The 21,618-nt window shown below is 43.2% G+C and overlaps 1 protein-coding gene across 1 annotated transcript in view; it reads right to left on the reverse strand.

Annotated features, from left to right (window-relative positions):
* The window catches only part of CDH12 (cadherin 12), a 432,344-nt gene that overhangs the window by 381,128 nt on the left and 29,598 nt on the right, over window positions 1-21,618 (reverse strand). The window lies entirely within an intron of this gene.

Here is a 21,618-nt window from a genome sequence, read left to right on the forward strand (position 1 = left end):
GCATCCAGGAAATTCAGCTAAAGCATTTCTGAAAATACAAAGAAAATTGTCATGGAGAAGAAGAAAACTGAATCAACAACAGCAAAGTGTTTGCAGAAAATTTCAAAAATTACAGAAAGCTAGAAACACATTACCCTCAGAAACACACACACACACACACACACAAACGAAATGAGCTTATTCATTTTATTCCATCTCTAATTATTTCTGGGTTTGATGTATTACTTAACATATCAGTATGCCACCACTTTTGCTATATGTATGACATAAATGATTAAAATGAGAATGGACTGACTACAAATAAGTAATATAGTCACTGGGGAAAATGAATCGCATGAACGTTCACTAAGAGAGGAGGTTCTGAAATTCAGAAAGGGCTGCTGAAAGGAATGTCCATATATGGAGAGAAAATATAATTGCCTCTGAGTCAATCAATGCATGCATTTCTTTCCTTTCTGTTCTGCTGCCAGTGTGCAAAATGTAACTTTCTACATAGTGGTTCTCTCTCTCCTCTCTCTTTTTGCTGCTTCAGGCTGGGATGTTTACATTCAATTAAAGCTCTCCGTCTGCATTTCCCATGGGGATGTTTGATCTATATGATATGAGTGACATATATGTTCAGGTCATGCACAATGTATCATTAGCTTGTTGATTGTCTTCAGTGCCTTTTCAAAAGAAGATTTCATTAGCATGAAAATGGAAATTGACTCTTTGTTTTAGACAGGCTAATTGTTACCCAGGGTAATTTATAGAACACTAAATATTAAACTCATCAAAATGTATGAAGCTAAAGCAATTCATATCAGGCCGGTTAGGCATCTCTGCTACACCAGCCAAGAGGTTGGACTGAGAAATCTAATTGCGTGTGGAGACCTTTTAACCACCCCCAGAAATAAATTTATTGCAATCAAGTGAGTAGTTGCATAGGCTCGGGTTCGATTAGCTACCTGCAGCCCTGCAGGCAGCGCTGACTGGGCACCAACCATAAGTCAGCCTTGGGTGAACACCTGGGACAGAGGCAAGCAGGGGGGTCTGCCAGGCCTCCACCCAGATGAGCGCTGAACTCAGGCTCAGGGCACAACCCCGCATGGGGAAGATCAACCATGAGCCCTTGGATTCCTTTTAAAGGAGTACCCATCACATAGGGATGGCTAGGCATCCTGCCCCCCCCCCATCAACAAGAACCAGAGCCTATCCGCCAACCTTACAAGTTGTGACGATTTGCTATGTGACAGGCAAAACCCAAGTGGCACTAGCCAATCAGCCAAGTGGGGGAAATTCCTGCCATGCCCCTGTCCAACGACAGGCACACGATGGCATAGCAAGGTCAAGTGCAAGCCCTAAATATAGGGAGAGGTGGGCGGGTGTTCCGATGCACTGAGCCCAAAAGAGGAAGCTCAGGGAACTTGCACCAGGTTAAATAGTGGTCCCTCGATCACATTGACTGGCATCCCTCTGGCCCAATGGCAGCCCAGATCGAGGCACCACCAATAGCATGTTGTGGCCGCTCCAATGTTCCCACCCACAACATAGGGTTTGCTTGCCAGGTCCCACCGCAACACATGCCCTCTTGTTAGGGAGGACCCAATCTAGTATGATATCGACTTTTTCCTATGGGGAGCTGGCACTGGTTACTACAATACTCCATTATTTATTTCTGTATTTCAGTTCAGTGCTGAGGAAGAAGGATGCTATTGAAAAAGCGGGGGGGGGGGGTTTACAATGTCACTGCAACATTCATGCTATGTTTCTATCCAAATTACTAATACTACAAAAGCCATTTCTGCTATAAACTGGTCATTTCAAATTGTGAACCTCCAGGGAATTTTGAGGACTCCTGGAAACTGTATGAGCAGGAAGTGTTTTCATAAAATTGCCACCCCTGAATCTTTTGCAACGTGAAACACTTTCATGGTAGACAGAGGACAGGATACCCCAGAGGACAGGATCACACTTCAAAAAGGCCTTAACAGGTTAAGCAACTGGGCCAAAGCAAACAATATGAATTTTAACAGGGAGAAATGTAAAGTACCACACTTGGGCAAAAAAAATGAAAGACACAAATACAGGATGGGTGACACCTGGCTTGAGAGCAGTACATGTGAAAAGGATCTAGGAGTCTTGGTAGACCCCAAACTTGACATGAGTCAACAGTGTGATGCAGCAGCTAAAAAAGCCAATGCAATTCTGGGCTGCATCAAAAGGAGTATAGCATCTAAATCAAGGGAAGTAATATTACCACTGTATTCTGCTCTGGTCAGACCTCACCTGAAGTACTGTGTCCAGTTCTGGGCACCACAGTTAAAGAAGGATACTGACAAGCTGGAACATGTCCAGAGGAGGGCAACCAAAATGATCAAAGGCCTGGAATCGATGCCTTATGAGGAACAGCTTAGGGAGCTGGGTTTGTTTAGCCTGGAGAAGAGAAGGTTAAGGGGTGATATGATAGCCATGTTCAAATATATAAAAGGATGTCTGTGAGGGGCAAGGGGTATCGCGAAGCCCCTCCCCTCCTGAGTTCCAGCCCAGCCCAGAGCACGACTGAGAGCAGGGAGAGCTCCAGCTCCAGTGGGGAAACAGGAAGTGGGATCCAAGGCTCTGGCAGGGTAGAAGAGCCAGCGTCCCAGGTGGGACAGGAAGGAGGAAAGAGGGGGGGCAGACCCATCCCCCCAACTCCGGAACTTCTCAGAAAGCGTCGGGGGAAGAGGATGGGGCTCCCCAAGTTGTTATGCTGGCGCAAGACGCGCCAAAAGCCATTCGGAGGTTCTGATGAAAGCTGAAAAGATGTGTCTCTGTAAATAGCTCTACCTTTAGCACTGTAAATACGCAGCACCAATAAAAAGATAAAATGCAGAGCGGTGGAGAGTCGTTACTCTGAAGTAGTCCCATCCGACCACTGTGACAATGTCATATAGAAGAGGGTGAAAGCTTGTTTTCTGCTGCTACAGAGAAGCGGACACGGACATGGATTCAAGCTACAAGAAAGAAGATTCCACCTAAACATTAGGAAGAACTTCCTGTCAGTAAGAGCTGTTCGACAGTGGAATTTGCTGCCATGGAGTGTGGTGGAGTCTCCTTCTTTGGAAGTCTTTAAGTGAAGGCTTGACAGCCATCTGTCAGGAAAGCTTTGATGGTGTTTCCTGTTTGGCAGGGTGTTGGACTGGATGGCCCTTGTGGTCTCTTCCAACTCTATGATTCTATGACATGCAACAGCTTCCAAACCCTACAATGTTAAATCCTGCATGCTGTAGGAAGCAGGACCTGAGTGCAATATCTTTCTCTCTCACACGTATACAGAAGCATATTGCCTTTGGCATCGACTGTTAATAGCCTTATCCTCTAGGAATTCATCTTATTCTCCTTGAAAGCTCTTAAAATTTTGGAAGTCATTACCATATCTTGTCAATAGCAAAACAAGTTCAAAGCAGCGGCAGTAAACAATGAAATGGTATGTATATGAGAGGCGCCAAATACGTTGGCATAAGAGAGATCCAAATTTGGCCCATATTGACAATAAAGGGATGGAGAACTTGAAGCCTCCAGGTTGGACTGCAGCTCCCATAATAAGCCGATAGACAGGGAGGAGGGGACTGCAAGTCCAGCAGCATCAGGAGAGTCACAGGTTCTCCATCCCTGACTGATAATTTCAATATTGCTTTAAGATACTAGTAGTATCCCATAAAATGTTCCTACAGCAAACAACTCTTCCAGCAATCTATCCTGAATATATCCAAGAATGAGGTCATTTGAAAATTTCATCCACAAAGACATAATGAAATCTTTCTCCCAACTGGCATGGTGCCCTTCATGATTTAATACATATTGCTTAAATTCATCCTGTTCAAAATTATGGTCAACTATGAAAGAAGAAGCAGTATATTGCTTCACATTTTTTGAAATGTTTTCCTTAGGCAGAAAACAATATCAACATCAAGGCACCATTGCTTTAACTTTGTCCATCATTCCATTATAGAACAAATCAAAAATCTGTTTAAATGAGTTTAAAAAATAATAATTAATAAATTCTGTTTGAAATCCAAAATAAATCTCCATTAAGTCTGATGAAATCAGAATAATTTGTCCTCCACTCTAAGTATTACCTGGAAGTAAGTCTCATCAAACTCAATTAGAGGGACTTTCCTCTGACTGGACATGCATACAATTGTGCTGTCAGGTTGCAATCCTGTGCACACCCACTTGGAAACCTCACAGAGCTCAAGAAGACTTACTTCTGGATTGCGCGTAAATCACAGAAAATATTGCATGTAAATCACAGATATTTTAACGGCCGAGTTGCATGATTGAGGTTGAATGCCCTGGGAACATATTTCATGTTAATAAAAAAAATGGGTCAGTCAATAGGAGATGGAGCTCCATATGGTCCACAAACTGAAAAGAAGTAGAAAAGCTGTTGATTTTGTCTGGCAGTGATAGTGAACACAAGAGACAATGCACCAGAATAATGATCTTTCTTTCATCTTTGGCTTCTCTTCTGGGGTTACTGATGCTTGATTTCTACACACTTTGATCAGCTGAGGGTGGGCTTTGTGTTATTTTAGGCAGAAGGACGAATAATAAAACAAAGGAAGCAAGTTTCTGGTCGAATTGGATTCTACTATTGTACAGGCATAAGGATCTGTGTTGCCTTCTGTTGGGCAGGAAATGCTGTACTGTTGCAACACACACACACACACACACACACACACACACACACACACTATCAGATTCGGGGCACAATTTGGCATTTCAGATCAGACCCCAATTCATCACAGATCTGGATCCAACAGGGCTCCAGTTTCAGCTTGCAACGGGAATCCAAATCATCAGTTCCATTGGGAAATCAAATTTATTTAACTTTTTCATATTTGGAGACATTGTAGCTCTTCAGGTCAGATTTCGGGGGGGGGGGGCATTTCGGGATTTGCTTGGGTATAACATAAAACTATGGTCTAGTGTTAGATTTCTTTGCAGGACCCTTGGACTCATGTGTGTAACTTGGGGAAGTCTCCAAGGGTTTTCTAGCTGGGAGCAGGCCTTGAAAATCCTCAATAACCCTAAAAGGTCCTTCCCTTTGATGTTTATACTGCTCTTCCTTCCTGAACTGTGACCAATCTATTTAAACTGATATCTCCTATTAGTCGATTTCCCACCTGTTCCTTCAGGTACAGTATGGAGTTGGTGAGGGGAACTTTCTGCCAACAGCCAATCAGAAAAATGGGGGGGGGGATCCTACTGGGATCCAAAGTGACTGGTCTTAGTAATACTGTCACCTATAAGACAGTGTGTGTATTGCAGTGCTGAATAACAGTGATGTATATACAGCGGCACATGCCTCCCACTCGTCTGGCTAGCACAAAAAATGCAGCGACTTGTGCCCCATGCACTCATATTTCTTTCTTTCTTTCTTTCTTTCTTTCTTTCTTTCTTTCTTTCTTTCTTTGGGTGTGTTCACAAAGCCACTTGTGCCCCATGAAGACAAAGGGATATACTAGCGTGCGTGTGAATGCTCACCAAATTTTCTAGCTGGCCTGTTACTGCATATTAAATATTTTATTTGACCATCACATTTTGGACATTCACCCTAAAATGAGATGTGCAGGAATTGTACTGATAAAATAGAGTAGTCCTTTCTTTAAAAACAAAAAAACAAAAAAACAAGATCAGGGTCAAAACTATATTGAAATGCTAGTAAAAGACAGAAGCATAGCTTGAAAATTAGCTCATGTGGGCAAATTGGATTTTCCATTTCGTTTGCATATGATCATTTCCAGTCAGCCGGTAGCATTGCGGGTTGAAGAGTCAAAACCTTTCAGACTCGTTGGGTACTTCTGTAAGCAATCAATGTCGATATCCTCTATTGAATCCAATGGACACTCACCCAAGCTGTTTAGCTAGTCATTCAGTTCTGCACTTATTTGATTATTAGAAGGATGCAAAATGATCTCTTAGATACACAACATTAACCTTCAATCAATAACCACTTTAGTGGTGGGTGGGCCTCTTTCTCTCTAGCCTTTTCCAGCTGCATTAGTGTGCCAATGCTGTTTTGAATAAAGATTAGCATGTTCAGTATGTCAAAATTTAATTCCTGTTTACACAGAAAGACAATGCTTTAGGCATTCTACATTTCTATGCAACATTCTTCATCTCAAAGAATTTGAGGCCCTGTAGTTTCTTAAGGATTGCTTGGAATTGTAAATGTGTGTGAGGGGTGAACTACAGTGCCCAGAATTCTTTGAGATGAAGAATGTGCTTTGAATGTGTTTTGGGGTTAAAGTGTGCACACAGCCTGTGACCCATGAAGGACAGAATTCCACCTGCTTTCTGATTCAGAGAAATATTGCTGTTTTTCACCCATGCGGATCAATAAGCGGAAGGCATGCCTATAACACCTTGAGTTGGTTAGGTGATGCATGAGAACTCTCTCTGTGTTTTCCAAGCACCACATCTTAGAAAGTAGGAAGTAAGAGGGAAAAGAAGCTTTTCAGCCCACTGGGTTCCTAATCAAAGATCAAAACTATCAACGGTAGAGGAAAAACAGCCAAGGTGATAGACAAGCATTACAGAAACACTTAAGTACATTTGTGTTCCTATGTAAGAAATGTACGGTAAAGGTAAAGGGACCCTGACCATTAGGTCCAGTCATGACTGACTCTGGGGTTGCGCGCTCATCTCGCATTATTGGCCGAGGGAGCCGGCGTACAGCTTCCAGGTCATGTGGCCAGCATGACAAAGCCACCTCTGGCAAACCAGAGCAGCACACGGAAACACTGTTTACCTTCCCGCTGGAGCGGTTCCTATTTATCTACTTGCATTTTGACGTGCTTTCGAACTGCTAGGTTGGCAGGAGCTGGGACCAAGCAACGGGAGCTCACCCCGTCGCAGGGATTCGAACCGCCAACCTTCTGATCAGCAAGCCCTAGGCTCAGTGGTTTAACCCACAGCGCCACCTGGGTCCCGTAAGAAATGTATTTGATGTTAAATTAAGGAACATGTCGTGCCCTTCAGATTGTTCTATCAATGCACGCTTTTCAGTTTGCAAGATGGAACAATCTCCCCTATCATCCCCACACATTGTTCTCAGACTACTCCTGGTCCCTACAAGCCAATATCAGGGGCACAGGGGAGGAGTGGGAAGGACTGGGAAGGGGAAAAAAACCTATTATGTTGAATACAACCCAAGGAAAGCATGCCAATTTAGTAAAATGCATTATAGTAGAGAACTACTGAGAAAGTTTAAATGGTGGAGAAAATAGTTGTTGTTGCCATTTCTGTGGCATGGAAGAAGAAAGCTGTTGCCGCAGTAATGGAAACACCCATGGCTGCCTGTCTCCATGTAAGCATCCGGTGAATATTAAAGTTCTCCATCTGAGTATCTGAGCACACAATCATGTGGGGGCAAGTCAATAACAAATTTCTGGGGCCCAGTTTATACTATATTTTTCAGTGTTGAAAAATATTAACATATGCTTCAGTTTCATCCTGTATATATTGGAGGCTTCAAGCAATATAGTTTCTCTTAAAACCGATAGGAAATAAGAGATTCTAAGGAACTCTCAGCTAGGGATGAATGGCACTGTCAATTTCAGCAGCTCATTTTTCAACTCTTGAGTTTAGTTCACCCCATTTGTGCACAAGTTTTCATTTGTTTTTAAGGAAATGGGCAAAGAATTTTGCTTGAATTTTTTATGCTCTCATGTGCACAATTTTGCAAGCAATTACCGCTGTTAAAGTGCATTTTTGTATGATATGTTCACTGATATATGCATTTTTACACACTTTTCCCTCATATGTGTGTTTTGTCATACAATTTGGTTGGGGAAACATATTGTAAAATACAGAAAAGGGAACATTTGAAAAAAAAGAGTAGTGTTTAGGCTTGCACATTGTTTTGGGAAGTACAAATTTGTAAACTGAATAAATTTCTCCCTCATTACTGCTTTCAACACTGGCTGTTGGTGATAGTAGATGGCCTTGGCAACAGAGTGCTGAAGGCAAAACCAGGAGTGGACTTCTAGTCTACCTTTGTTGTAGGCCTGACTTCCAAAAGCGAACAGATTTTCCAGGTTTTCCAACAAATAAACCTGAGCTTTCAAAATGTTTCGTTGCTTTTCTTAAAATGTGTGGAGCAGATATGTGCGTATTTCTTAAAATCTTATCACATACTTTGCTTTGATTTATAAACTTCAGAATAACTTTTGAAGAACACTGTAAACTAGGTCAGCCCTCCTAGATTCACATACATCCAAGCAAAATCCAGTCTTCAAATTGAGTGGACAAATTCAAAACACATACTGTATTTCAACCCTGGGTTTAATTGGAAATATCATGTTCCTTGGTCTTATTACTAGCAAAAGTGAAGATATATATTTAACTACATCTAATTAAGTTAGCTTTTGCAAGTATGCAGAAATTTTTCATGAGGCTAGCTGGACTTGGAACCAATTGCTACCAAATATCTAGTAAACACTGCTCCCCACCCAGTCTTAGATGAGCATTTATTTCCACTTTCAGCTTTTCTTATCTCTCTCCAAACCTTGTGGACTTTATTAACAAAAAATGCAGCACTTTGGCTAAAATTATTTGCGCACATGGCACTGTGGACGTGGGTGGCGCTGTGGGTTAAACCACAGAGCCTAGGACTTGCCGATCAGAAGGTCGGCGGTTCGAATCCCCATGGCGGGGTGAGCTCCCATTGTTCTGTCCCAGCTCCTGCCAGCCTAGCAGTTCAAAAGCACGACAAAGTGCAAGTAGATAAATAGGAACCGCTACAGCAGGAAGGTAAACGGCGTTTTCATGTGCTGCTCTGGTTCATCAGAAGTGGCTTTGTCATGCTGGCCACATGACCTGGAAGCTGTACGCCGGCTCCCTCGGCCAATAATGCGAGATGAGCGCGCAACCCCAGAGTCGGTCACGACTGGACCTAATGGTCAGGGGTCCCTTTACCTTTACCGTTTTACCTTTGCCGTTTTATTTAAAAGGAAACATGAAGAAACACCTCCATACGTTGGTTGTACTATGGTGGGGTAAAGGTTTTCAGCTGAGAACATTTGTGAAAGATAGCTGATAGTCAGTGAGCAAAAGCATGACAAAATCATTTTGTAGTACAGTGACTTACTCTCCAATATCATTTTATTAAAGAAATCTTAAGTCAAGTAGAGAGCAATCCCATGCAGATGAAGCTGACTTAAAGCAAACTGCTATAAATTAAGCCATTTTACACCAGATCCAAACACCATCTGGCAGTGGGGCTGCTTCTGCTGCCGCCGCTCTGATAAGATCTGGCAGAAGGTGAGTGTTATGATAAGACAAAACTTTAAAATAGTATTCTGTGCTGGAATGCCAGCTCACATGACCAAGCTGAATGGGTTTAGGATGCAGCCTAAATCCCTGTTCCCACCATACTCCTGAAATACTAAAACATCTATGACAGATGCCATCCAAGCTCTACTTAAGAACCTCCAATGAATTTGCAAATGCATAAAACAACAACTTAAAACTATGCACATTTTATTGCTTGTGATCCTTAAACTTTTCAAACTCAGAACTAGCCCTCATGTCTAATCTGGGGCTGATTATAAGTTTTTTATTTATTTATTTAACTAATTATTTATGAATCACTTTCTATAGAATATCTCAAAGCTATTTGACAATAAAACCAACACAATTAGAACCAATTAATATTTGTATTTTAACTGATTGTTTTAAATTTAGCTCTATATGGCTCTATCATTCAGCTACTTTGCCATTTTCCATTCCATTTCCTATGGTGTATCATTCCTTCTGGTCCAGAGACAATATTGTATACAAATTTGCTAAAATAAAATTCCCACACATTGCTTATCACTTCTAAGCTAGGAATAGAATACATTTGATTTCCAGTTTGTTTGCTTGTTGTATTGTGGTACACTTCTGTGGAAATATTATTCCCCCCCCCCCACAGTGAGCCCATTTGAGGTCTACAGGTGCACTGCAAACTTTGCCAAAGGAGACCACTAGTTGACCTTCCAATGTTAAAGGATAGAGGTGAACTAAAAATAATTCCTCTCTCCATATAAGCATCTAAGTGCTTTTGTGTGCCAACAGGAAGCATTACAGCAGAAAAGATGTAGGCGGCGCCGCTGCGACTCTCTTGTGGGCAGGAAGAAAAATAGCTTCTGCTTTATTTGACAACGTCATCACGAATGTGAAGCACACAATTTATAAAGCCATCCAAATTAAATCTCTGCCATTTTAGATTGCAATCTGGATTGTAAGGGTTCTGATGCAGCGATGCATCAATTCTTTAGCACGCGAATCACCAACCTACCAACCCCAGCGCTCCCTCCCCCCCCTTAATCTCTACAGGCTTTGCTTAGGGGTAGCATTTGGTGGTTAATGCCCATTAATAGCCCTGCAAATGTAAATTAATGATGAGCGCAATCATCTACCTATCTATCAAGGGTTTTTATATAGACATCCATCACCACAATGGATTTTAAAAAAAATAGCAGGGATGATTGCCTTCTCCTTTCTACTGACAAAGAGTTATTTTGCTTGCTTTAGCAGTTACATTTTTCCATATAACAAAGTGAATCTTATTCTCCCCAGGTCAACTGCACTCAAGCAGTTCTTCTCTCACTTTTCTATTAGCTGGGAGAAATGGGGTAAATGGACTCCTTAGTCCAAGTGATTTGCAACATGTGCAAAACCTTTTTGTGAATTGAGATATGTTCCACAAACTTAAATTCCAATGCATAGAGCAATACCAACGTCTCTATTTACAGAGTCGAAGTCACATTTGGATCCATTTTTACAGCCACTTTTTTATGGAGGTATAAAATCAAAACACGTGCAAATTTGTATGAGAATAGTGGTTTTTGCCATTTACCTCCAAATGAAATAAACCATTTTTACCCCACCCATCTGACTGGGTTGGCGCAGCCACTCTGGGCAGCTCCCAACATATATAAAAACATAATAAACCATTAAACATTAATAAAAACTTCCCTATACCGTGCTGCCTTCAGATGTATTCTGAAGGTTGTATAGCTGCTTATCTCATTGGCTCGGGTGGCACAAAACTCTGACATTAAAATAGGGACATCCAAAGGAAAAGTGGGACATTCCATGATGAAATCAGAAGCTGGGATGGCTTTGATAATTCCAGGACTGTCCCTGGAAAATAGGGACACTTGGAGGGTCTGTGGACAGTTTGCATGGTAAGGAGAAATCTCTGTCACAACATAGGATCCAGCTATTTGAGTATGTAAATATAGTGTGTGAAAGTAGTAGCCAGTCAGTGATAAGGACAATTAAGTCTCACTGATTTCAATAGAAGAAAAGCATACGCTTAATATTCCAGCTAAAATTAATTGGGCTTAAAAGTGTGGCTAGATCGTGTGTCCTTCATGTTTATTTCATTTTCATTTTCACCTTATTTTTCTCTTGACACATGAGATTTTTATCAGTACTGATCACATTCTAAGAGAAAATCAAAGAATTTCTGCGCCTGCCATAGAAGGAGACACTGGAGAGCAAAACAGCTAACATCTCAACCTCGTCAAGGTCAGCTTTCCGCTGCATGCAAACATCTATACGGCACTAAATTCCCAGCAGGGGGAAGAAAAGGATTTGAGTGAGTAAATAGCTATGATAAAAATGAACACCAATCTCAAGAGTCATCATGAAGGCTGAGCTTAATGGATCACTTGCAAAATAGTGGATATTAAACTGTCTCTGGTGCCTTCTATCAAAGAAATGACAGGCAGCTAAATTTACACAGATTTACCATCAGAATGCATTTCGAACCATGAGTGTTTCTTTTTGCCTTTCACAAGGCTCTGCCCATATTTGACAATTGCTGAGATATTTCAGAGAAGTAAAAGAAGTACGGTACATATTCAAATTTTCCCCATTAACTCTATTTAATGCTAGATGGAAACATTTTCTCAGTAATATGAAATTAGCACTTTGATAAAGACATATTTGTCTTTTCTTAGGATTCATGCAAGTTCAGTTTTCACTTGATAACAATGAAGGGTGAAATTGTTAAATCAGATATTTCTTGACTCAACAGAATTTTTTCCTCCTTTTAGACAAATCACCTTCCTCCTAACTGGAGTTTGACAGCTGTAAAGTACAATGATCAATTAAGTCCCATAGTTTCTTAAGTAAATAAATAATACATACATTTGTTGTCTGATGTTTGAACAAGGAAATGAACTTTCTATTGTCAGTTTACATCATCTACTGACGTGATATCTGCCACCCTGATATCATGTGCAAAGCCTGTCTCCAACATCAGGTACTAAGTTCACATAGCAGAAGAATTCATTTATGCAAAAGTCTCAAGCAGTTTAGATATCCACATGATAGTTGTCAAATTGTGAATATGCTATCCTATAGGAATATGCAGAACTCCCCATTTCCAAGGAAATGCCAATAGGTGTATTAAGACCTTTTGTTCCCCGTAATCCCTTGGCTGTAAGAATGGGCCAGGAATCCAGTTCCAATGGACCTTGGTATATATATACAGTGGAACCTCGGTTTATTCACGCGCTGCACAGAAGCGATCTGCACATCCGACTCCGCGGAACCCGGATGTAAACACTTCCGGGTCTGCATCATTTGTAAACGGAGGCGTTCATAAACAGAGGTAGTTATAAACCGAGGTTCCACTGTATTTGTGAGTTTGACTGCCTGGTGCAAAAACCTAGCAGCAAACTGCATCTCCATCCACAATATTTTATGATTATTGCCCAATAGATTATATTGCCTGGGGGACAAACAAGGATAGTAGTAGCAGCGGGCAAACTGTAGTGGAGGTGCTCCAAGTTAAAAACACAATTTCACACACGCACGCACACACACCGATAAGTATATAAATTTGGAGTCTAAATTTATATGTTTTGCTCTCTGTCTGAGTCTGAACATCCAAAGGCAACCCTTATCATCCTAACTTTATTGAAATGAATTGGGCTGGGGCTGGGAGGGACGGAGGAAATGAAATGAGAGTGAGCATACTTTTAAGGAATCTGGAGAAAGCATATCCTGTTCTACTTCCAGCCCCTGACTCCTATGACATTGAGTCACCTAATCAGCCAACTTTTTGGTTATGTGTATAAAATGTGAGCTCACAATTGTAACTGTTCGCATTTTAATGGAATCAGTAGTGGTGGTGAGGAGTTGCAGCAAGATGGGAATTTGGGGGGAATTGAGATGTTTAGAATGTTACATCACCACCTGGATCTTCCTCGCAAGCAATGACATTCAATTCTGCCTCATATTTTCACTTTGGCAGCTCCAAGATTAAAGTATTGGCAAGTGCCATGTTTTTCTAAGAGATGGAATATTTGCAGACGTCACTAAAATGGTGCCCTTCCTTTGTTGTTGGGCTACACACCCCATCAGCCTCAGTCAGCATGGCCAATGATCCAGGATTATAGGAGTTGTAGACTAACAACTGACACAAAGGAGCATGAACAGCTTAAGAGCAACAGAACATACCATGGAATGAACAATGCTAGGCCTATCATTATAAGATTGAAGAACTAACAATTGGATATGACAAAGATCAAAAGTTATGGAGCTAGTGGGAAAGGCCACAAAGTTAAAATGGACATATGCAGGGCATGTGGCAAGAGATGACTCACATTGATGCAATGAAGCAATGCTAGTGTGGAGACCCTACAATTTTAAAAGATCTAGGGGATGTCCATCTATGCAATTGGTGGATGATCTAAAACTAACAGTAGGACTTATACCGATGTAGGAAGTAAACCCAAGAGAATGCTGGAGGTGTCTATTGGAGGAGGGGGGAAAGGAGGACTTATCTAACAACAACAAGAAGGCACCATGTTGACTTCCTTTAGGATTCTGCATGTCTCAGTGGTCATGCACTGACACTCCTGGGACTAGGTGGATCAAGCACCCAGTAGACTAGGACCCACTTCCAGGTCAATTAAAACAGCACTGAAAGCTGTTTTACATGTACATGTATTTTCAAGAACACTTAAGAGTTTCAGCTATGTACCGTGTTTCTCCCAAAATAAGACGTGCCTATAAAATAAGCCATGGCACGATTTTCTTGAAGCAACAAAATATAAGACATACCCCAAAAATAAGCCGTACTGGGGTAGTGGTGGGAGCAGGTCTGGATGGTGGGAGCAGGTCTGGAGTAAAAGGAAGATGCCTGTCCTTGCCGGAACCGCCACGTGGAGCTCAGACCGAGCGGGAGCCGGCGAAAGTCGCAGCACCCCGACCCAGCGGGAGCCGGCAAGGGCAGAGGCGTGCGCTGCGCTGAGCCCCGGCCCCGCGGGAGCCGGCAAGGGCAGAGGCGCGCGCTGCGCCGAGTCCCGGCCCCGCGGGAGCCGGCAAGGGCAGAGGCGCGCGCTGCGCCGAGTTCCGACCCCGCGGGAGCCGGCAAGGGCAGAGGCGCGCGCTGCGCTGAGCCCCGGCCCCGAGGGAGCCGGCAAGGGCAGAGGCGCGCGCTGCGCTGAGTCCCGGCCCCGCGGGAGCCGGCAAGGGCAGAGGCGCGCGCTGCGCTGAGTCCCGGCCCCGCGGGAGCCGGCAAGGGCAGAGGCGCGCGCTGCGCTGAGTTCCGACCCCGCGGGAGCCGGCAAGGGCAGAGGCGCGCGCTGCGCTGAGCCCCGGCCCCGCGGGAGCCGGCAAGGGCAGAGGCGCGCGCTGCGCCGAGTCCCGGCCCCGCGGGAGCCGGCAAGGGCAGAGGCGCGCGCTGCGCTGAACTCCGACCCCGCGGGAGCCGGCAAGGGCAGAGGCGCGCGCTGCGCTGAGCTCCGACCCCGCGGGAGCCGGCAAGGGCAGAGGCGCGCGCTGCGCTGAGTTCCGACCCCGCGGGAGCCGGCAAGGGCAGAGGCGTGCGCTGCGCTGAGCCCCGGCCCCGAGGGAGCCGGCAAGGGCAGAGGCGCGCGCTGCGCTGAGTTCCGACCCCGCGGGAGCCGGCAAGGGCAGAGGCGTGCGCTGCGCTGAGCCCCGGCCCCGAGGGAGCCGGCAAGGGCAGAGGCGCGCGCTGCGCCGAGTCCCGGCCCCGCGGGAGCCGGCAAGGGCAGAGGCGCGCGCTGCGCTGAGCTCCGACCCCGCGGGAGCCGGCAAGGGCAGAGGCGTGTGCTGCGCTGAGCCCCGGCCCCGAGGGAGCCGGCAAGGGCAGAGGCGCGCGCTGCGCCGAGCTCCGACCCCGCGGGAGCTGGCAAGGGCAGAGGCGCGCGCTGAGAAGATCAAGGACTCAGCAAGAGCTCTGACTGTGAAAGCTCTGTAAGGATACCAGCCCAGTTGTTGTACCATACTTAATATTTAAAAAAATAAGACATCCCCTGAAAATAAGCCGTGGTGTGTTTTTTTGGAGGAAAAATAAATATAAGACGTGTCTTATTTTAGGAGAAACACGGTATACTGACACAGATGGTGGTAGGGCCAGCTGCATAAGTGCAGGTGTCGTGGATCATGCACAAAGGCTATTGTTCTCCAAAATAAATTGTGTTAAACTGAATAGGACTTCTTGAATACTTTTGATCAATCATAGCTGCAAGTAGGAGGCCACCATCAGGGCGTGAATAAGCACAGGGTTCTTTAGATGTAGAACAGCCCAATAAAATTATATGTGCTTTGCAACTTCAGCATCACCAAGACAGGAAACGTGCAGCCCAAACTCATGCTGTTTTTAAAAATCTCATACAATCCCTCAAACCTCTTTTCAGTTGCCAAGACTGGCATGAGAACACAGTTTAATCCGGTTTTCTGAAGCTCATATAACAAACCATTAGAAAAACATTAGCGATTCTCTGTCTGGATACAAAACAAACAGCAAATTTCATTCTGATTGATTTCTTTATCATGAAGAACAGTAAATTTTCCTTCCTCTCAGCTGTAGCTAAAGGAAAACAGTTATTTTACAGAAGGGTGAATTCCCCCCCCCCTTTTTCTTTTTAAAAAAGCAACTTCTGTATAAGAAGAATTGAGCATAGAACTTTTGAGATGAGCAACGCTGCCAAGGCAAGCATTTCTGTTCCTTTAAGCAAGGAGAAAACTGGATGTTCCAGATTTCTCACCGCACTTAAAGTTGTTGTCATCTCCTGAAACAGAGAGGGAGATTCGTCCTTAGCTTGCACAGTTGGCAGATAGTTGGTCAGGGACACAAACAAAGCAAGGTGCTCTTCAGCCCACAGTAGATGACCCAGACAATTGGCCTCCACAAAACCCACCTCTTCTAGGTAGGCTTCCAAGCAGATTGACAAGGCATCGTTCTGCCTTTTGCCTTAAATCATAGTGTAATCATTGGTTTGTTGCTGTTATTTTCACTTTGTAGTTTGTGGGCTCTCCTTTGTTTGAGGTTTTTAAGCAGAGGTTGGATGGCCACCTGGCATGGATGCTTTAGTTGAGATTCCTGCATTGCAGGGGGTTGGACTAGATGACCCTCATGGTTCCTTCCAACACTACAATTCTGTGATTCTACGCCCCTGAAGCACCCTTGGATTCCAGAGACCCAACCTGAATATATATTTCAGACTTTTTAAAATGCACACTACAGGCAGCAGTGCCACTGATTTCCATTAACAGGTACCACATGGGCAATAGTTACAGGTAGGTAGCCATGTTGGTCTGACGTAGTAGAAAAAAATAAAAAAAATCATTCCAGCAGCACCTTAGAGCATACCTGCCAAGTTCCTGCCGGAAAAATAAGGGATCGGCAGACCGGAAGTAGTGCTGCTGCCATTTTGGAACTGGGCGGAGCATGCTCAGAAGCAACTTTCGATGCTGCTCTGCCCAGTTCCAAAATGGCCACCATGCCAGAAATCGCTTCTGCGCATGTCCAGAGACTCCAGACATGCGCAGAAGGAGCCTCCCACGGCCGGTAAGTAAACCGGGGGGAAACAAAAAAAAATATCAGTTTTTCCAGCTGGCAACGGCTGGAAAAATGGGGGTTTCCCGAGGAATACGGGAGACTTGGCAGCTATGCCTTAGAGACCAACTAAGTTTGTCATTGGTATGGGCACACGAAAGCACATACCAGTGACAAACTTAGTTGGTCTCTAAGGTGCTGCTGGAAGGATTTTTTTTTTTAAAAAAAGTATCCTTTTTGTGATGGGGTGACCAGATTTGCTGTCTGTATTCAAAATCATCAGGAGTATGGTTTAGGACCAGCATGCAGAAAAGAACTGTGCGGACAAGCTGTGCCTATTATTACCTCTATCTCTTCTACTGTGTTCCAAGGGTTGGGGAAGCCCAAGGTGACCTGAACACATAAATCCTGCTTCGCTACTCTTTAGAAATGGCCAACTTTAATGTAGCTAATCTTGCTTCTAGTGGGGAAGAGCTGTGCAGTTTTAATGGATCTCACAGTCTTACTGTGTAAGTCAGGCTGCTCTGGAAAACCTTGCTCCTTTCATCCTGTGGCAGTGCCAGCCATTGATAAGAGAGGTTACTTAAAGGTTAGATTGGGAAGATAATATACTGGGCTAGGGCTTTTCATTCATTTTTTTTTAAAAAAAATAATTTGATTAACTAGTGTGCTTCCTCTTAAGAAAACCAGAGGTTCTAAAAAGTGACCATTCTGTCACATTGGTCTTCATTTTCAATGTGTCTCTAAGGGTTAAAAGGCTATATTGCTTCACCAAGTAAGCTATTTTTACGATGCTGCTGCTGAAAAAGGGAAAGATGGGGAGAGGGGGTGGGATTCCCAGCCAGAATGGCTTTTAGAAAGATTTAGACCAAGATGTCTGAATAAACTGATGCGAGGAATGAAAGCAGAAAAGACTAGAGGACAGATAATCTGTGAGTAATTTGAAAATAAAAAGTGATATAAAAAGAGCCTTTTATTTATTAGGAATCCCTTCTATAGCGAGTGCTGACATTCTGCTGAGAAAAGTGAAAATGCTTTTGAAGACACCAAGCAGATAAGATATGATATGATAAGATAAAATATGAGAGAGAGAGAGAACAAACCACTTGGTTGTCTGGAAAGAGCTTGCTCTTACATATTATTTCCCCTATTTTATAGCATATAAGTGACAGCATAAGGGAGCACAAATAGAACAATCACTTCTTTAATAATGCTGTCTCATGTACAAAATATACTGATATTTAAGGCCCCAAACTGTGTGATCATTTAATGCCTTTCAGAGGCACTGCCTTTTCCATAAATTATATCCTGTTGTATCCTTGAACCATCACTTAAAAGTTTGTATGTTTGGGGTTGAAGCATATGCAATACATCTGAACATAATTTTAAATATGAAATGCAAATGATGGGTGGTATTCAGCTAGGTTTTTACTCAGAGTAGACTCACTGAAATGAAAGAACATGACTAAGCTGGGTCCACCACAATAAAATTTGTTGCAATGTCACTCATTGTGTTTGTGTATAAGGTTGTAATTTATGCGAATAGCTGAGTATGAGTTTCAGCATTCTAACCTTAAAAGCCAGGTATTCAATTTGGGGACAATATCCACCGAAATGTTCTGAATCTAACTCCTTTATTTCTGCGGATATTTCCACTTCCCTGCACACTGGCATGGCATCTTCAGGACATCTGCAAAAACAACTATGCTGTCTTTTCCAGTGCAGATCTGGATCATTGTAGCACATCACACACATAATGTTTAATTGCACATCATGTTCTCCATTTGAAATCACAACCATATTTTTAAGCAATAGGAACGCTGTACTCTGGCTCTTATTCAGAGACAAATTGTGCAAACGATAAATGTAGAACTCAGGAAACGAACAAAAATGGCCAGTTTGGTCATTTCTCATTAGCTTTGTATCATTTTGAGCAAGGTAAACAAAACAGGATATAGCAAGGATCTTAACCGGAAAGAAACAACTAAACAAAGGAATATAGGTGCTAGGACAAATTACTCATCTAAAATACCTCCTCCCTTTTCCATTTGGGATGTGTTGACTCAGAATTGTACAAAATCTTCATACCTCGAAAAAGAAAAAAGGAGAGAGAAGGGTATATTTGTCCTGGGTGAAGAATAGTACCATGCTGGTCCTTGACAGTGTGGAGTAAAAAGGGGGGTTATGTTGGATCTCTGAGAGCTTTAACAAAGCATTGAAGTGATGGTCACTAACTTGGATAGCTTTAAAGGGGGTTTAGTCAAATTCATAGAGGATAAGACTACTAGTTAATATAGTTGTATTACGTCCAATATTTGAAGCGGTATGCTTCTGAACACCAATTGTGACACATCACGAACAACAGAGCACTACTGAGCTACGTACTGCCTGCCGGCTTGCCCCAGTCCCCAGGCAGAATGCTAGATTAGATAGACCTGTATGATCTAAAATAAAAAAAAATTCCTTCAGTAGCACCTTAAAGACCAACTAAGTTTTTATTTTGGTATGAGCTTTCGTGTGCATGCACACTTCTTCAGATACACTCTTCAGATACACTCTGAAGAATGTACTTCTTCAGATACACTTCTTCAGATACACTCTGAAGAAGTGTGCATGCACACGAAAGCTCATACCAAAATAAAAACTTAGTTGGTCTTTAAGGTGCTACTGAAGGAATTTTTTTATTTTGCTTTGACTCAGACCAACACGGCTACTTACCTGTAACTGTATGATCTAGCAATGCACTTCTTATGAATGGCCAATAATCACCCAATCTGGGACTGGATTTGAACCCAGGTCTATCCAGTTCCAATCAAAAACCCATGCCAGATCTCAACAGGGCATTAACAGTTTAGTCATACACAGATAGCAACATGATTGATGACCTTTCGTTTTCATGCCTTTCCTCATGGGTGCAACACCCATGCATTTAGAAATTGGGAAACAGAACTGACCTTGAAGCAGGCTCAGTAATGTGACATGGGATCCATAGTAAGAGAGAGTCATATTCAGAGGCACACAAAACAGCATAAACACCATAGCCAGTGGTTCTCCCAAGCCAGTGATAAAGTGGTAAAATATGAGTTTAGGTTGTTAATAGTAGTGGGATTAAAGGCATGAAATATTTCTAGAAGGACTGTAGCAGAGAAAATGGGATAACTATCTGGTGTCAATGACAAAGGTGAAAAATAGCAACTTGGTATCTTTTGCTTAAGAGAAAGAAAGAAAGGAACAGCCAGGGGATGCATGTATTAATAAAAGCAGATAAAAGGAAAAGGAAACACTTCTGATTTATTGGTAGAATCTGTTAGGATCTCTTACACTCGAATAGGACCCTCAGGAGCTTCAAAAGCTTTCTCCAGCTCGAACATCACAGCAAATGATGCTTTCGAGACATCAGCATATTTACGGGATCCACAGAGTTTCCGCAGTTGCGTAACAGAACTCAGTAGCACAGCATTTGGCTAATCTACGTTTATTTACATATAAACACACATGGAGCACTGCAACATGGCTCCCTCTTGCTCTAGCATCAGGCAGCAAAGAGAATGAACAAAGGACACTAGTCCCACTTCAGGAAACACAGTAACACAAACATCCTGTCTCCGTCACTTCCTACTGTGGAATGAAAACATACAACATCATGTGATAAACAACAACCCCATGACAGCAGACATGGGGAATGAATCTTCAACAGAAACATCCACACAATATTGTCAAAGGATGTAGTATCACATTAATCTCCACTGCCACCTTCGGCATGTAGCTCTAGCCAAACACATTTGGTCCCCACCATGTGTGGGCAATTCACAATATTACTTCCCATGTTTCAGAGAGCACTAGAAAAGTTTTCTGAATACTTGTTTGTGTTTCCATGCATTTTGGTTTGGGGTTTTTAGCATTTTGTTTTGAAGGATATCTAGACTAAGAACACTAACTTTAGAAATGACAAAGATAAGCTCTCCTCTAGGGAATATAGGTTGCTTCTAATAAAACCTGTAGACTATCTGAAGGAGAGAGGGTGCTCTGAGACTCTAAAGTAGTGCATAATTCTCTGAATCTGGTTGATACAAAAAGCAAATACTGAGTTAAAAGTCAATTGAAGGGTAAATACCCATAACCAGCCAACATAATTTGCAACACATTTCTTATTAGAAGCAATGCAGGGTATTATGTTTAGTTGTAGTCCCGGTCACAGTTTCACCCTCCCCATGCTTAGGCTATAACTAAGGTGTTATGAACAAACTTGGGCAAACAATGATATGGGTTAGAAATGGCCACAATGTTATTGATTCCAGATGTAGGTGGATTTTGGCTCAGGCATTGGGTGTATCCATTTCAGCCTCCTGCCAGAGAGCTGAAACTTCTGACAGAATTGTGCCAAGGTTGATGGCCTCCCCAAGATACCAATCTACCAAGGTGACCATCCGCAGGCTGCCGCTGGAAATCTGCCCTACATTTGGCTTCTGGATAGAGACTTCCACCAAGACTCCTGGTTTGGGTGATGCACCACTTCACCCCCAAGCTTGATGGCTAGGATTTCACCAAATGCCTTAACCTCTCTGACCAAGATGATTGAGCATCTGGAAACCAAGTCTTATGATCGGTGGAGCTGCAGTGGGGGGGCAGGGGGTGGTGCGCTCCCGGTGGCACGTCTCCAGGGGTGACAAGGCAGCACCCTGCCATGGCACAGCCACATGTACGGGATCCTCCATTCATGGCTGCAGCCCCGAGCAGAGAATCCCACTCCCTCCCCAGCTCGCCGTAAGCGGCTCCTGCTT

This window comes from Zootoca vivipara, chromosome 8, assembly GCF_965207765.1.
Source record: "Zootoca vivipara chromosome 8, rZooViv2.hap1.1, whole genome shotgun sequence".
NCBI classification, from domain to species: Eukaryota; Metazoa; Chordata; class Lepidosauria; order Squamata; family Lacertidae; genus Zootoca; species Zootoca vivipara.